This window comes from Protobothrops mucrosquamatus, unplaced genomic scaffold (genome assembly GCF_001527695.2).
Source record: "Protobothrops mucrosquamatus isolate PMUCROS unplaced genomic scaffold, P.Mucros_1.0 scaffold4811, whole genome shotgun sequence".
NCBI lineage: Eukaryota > Metazoa > Chordata > Lepidosauria > Squamata > Viperidae > Protobothrops > Protobothrops mucrosquamatus.
In genome coordinates this window covers 10,107-12,293 of record NW_015390701.1, presented here as the reverse complement: position 1 = coordinate 12,293, position 2,187 = coordinate 10,107, and the positions used below count along the sequence as shown (strand labels likewise).

The 2,187-nt window shown below is 46.9% G+C and overlaps 1 pseudogene; it reads left to right on the top strand.

The window, feature by feature from the left end:
• The first annotated feature begins 441 nt into the window (after nucleotides 1–441).
• Nucleotides 442–861, top strand: LOC107299345 (annotated as a pseudogene).
• Nucleotides 862–2,187: the final 1,326 nt, after the last annotated feature.

Sequence of the window (2,187 nt, the reverse complement as noted above, 5' to 3'; positions counted from 1 at the left end):
GCTTGGATTTAGGTGCCCCCCATCTGGCCCAGAGGCGGCCCGTGCAGCAGAAAAATTTGCGTGGAATCCATGAAAAATAGATTTGTACAAGACAAATTTTCCCTTTTTCTTGAAGCATTTTTTGATGCTTCCCATTTTCTTTTAAGTTTTTGTTTCTCTTTGCGCTTTCTTTTGAATTTTCCTAAACGAAAAGCCAATAACCGTTTCGCATTTGCACAGCTAGAGTGCACGGACGCCTCGGCTCCCTTATTTTTTTTCTCTTCCAGCTCTGTGCCGACACAATTCTGAATCTCTGCCCTCTGAAGTGAAATTATTTTCTCTCCTGTCTTTCCGTTAACAGTGAGAAGATGCCGGCCGCCGACGTCCGGAAAGAGCTCCCTGCGGACCGCGTGCCTGCCGCCTTTTAAGAGAAGGAAATTTTTGCCAGGGCACATAACTGGGATGGACCCTCAGAATACTGCTATGTTAGGGTTGGGTTCTGGTTCTGAAGGGTTTTCTCGGAAGAACCCCTCTGCGGCCGCCACGGGCGTTAGGCGAGACGCGGAGCTCAATGGTAGTGCCAAAGAGGAAGAGGAGGAGAAGAGGAGGAACCGGGAGAAGAGCGGCGGCAATGAGGCGGGGAAAGAAGGGAGCCTGTCCGAGGCCCAGCAGCAGTTCTCGGTGAAGGAGACCAACTTTTCCGAGGGGAATTTAAAACTGAAAATTGGCCTGCAGGCTAAGAGAACTAAGAAGCCCCCCAAGAACTTGGAAAACTATGTCTGTCGCCCGGCCATAAAAACCACTATTAAACAGCCCAGGAGGGTGCAGAAAGTCGGGAAGATGGGCGAGGAGAAGAACGATCCGGGATCTGCCAAGCAGCAAGTGAGTTGTGTTTGTGTTTTAAGTTCCAGTTTGCGTACCCAGAGTGGGTTTGTTTTTAAATTGATAACGGGACTAGCTTTCGGTGTCTCTCTTCCCCCTTTCCAGTATAGGTTGTCCTCGGCTTACGACCTATAATTGAGCCCAAACTTTTTGTTGCTAAGCGAGACGTGTGTTCAGTGGCTTTTGGCTCCATTTTAGGACCTTTCTTGCTACGGTCGTTAAATGAATCACTGCAGTTGTTTGTTAAAGTTAGTAACACGGTCGTTAAGGGGGAATCACCTGACCCCGGGGACACTACAACCGTCGTAAGTGGGAGTCAGTTCTCAAGCGTCTGAATTTTGATCAGTGCATACTGCACTGGTTGCAAGTGTGAAAAACAAATCATAAAGTCGCTTTTTTCAGCCTGGTTGTAACTTGGAACCGTCACTAAATGAACCGTTTTTAAGTCGAGGATTACCTGACTCCCTCCTCCCCTTGCCCTGCGTGTTTCTGCTTTAAAGGCCCATTTGATGTTGGCTGTGCTGGTTCTGTGTTCCGATTTAGACTGACCTGCAATCCAGTTTTGCAATTCCAAGAGTCACCCAACAAAAGGGGTTTTGAGAGCTGAGTGTGCTTGCCCCACATGTATCTCTTTGCAGTCCTTAAGCACAATGTACTCCGTTGGTATCATCCCAATATTGTGGGATACAATATCACCCCTGAGAAAAATGCAGATTTCCTGCAAAATTCAGGAGAAAGCTGGAATTTAAATGGACAGGTGTTTTTTTTGTGTGTGGTCCCAGATCTTGGCAATTTGTGTTTGTCGATCAGAAAGGTCCCAAAGGTGCTTTTTCAGAACTGAAGAAGCTCCTTAGATGAGGAGCGAAAGGTCTTCAAGGCAAAACAAAGATGTCCAGTTGCCTTTGGAAAAAGCACCTTTGAAACCACCGTGACCTGGACGAGACTCTCCATAAACATTGATCAGAAAGGGTTGATAATTATCTCTGCCAACGGTCTGGTTTCCAGTGGCATCTGAATAATCTACCCGGGAGGGGGGGAACTCTGCATGCTGTTTGAAGCCCTAGCCTAGGATAACCTTTCTTTATTAAATTTATATTCTGCTTTTCTTGCTATCAATTCTGCTCGTGCCCTGCTGTCCTCGTAATTATTGACCAGCGGTGAGACCTAATTTAGACAAACACTTCTCAGGCTGGCCTGCCTGTTTGTTTTTTAATGCCACCAGACAAGATGCATAATAAGCTGTAGACCTCAGTGGCAAGGAGGCGTGTGGATGTAACCAGAGCAGGTGGGAATTGTAAGAGGAGAAACGAAGTGTAAAGAAGACAG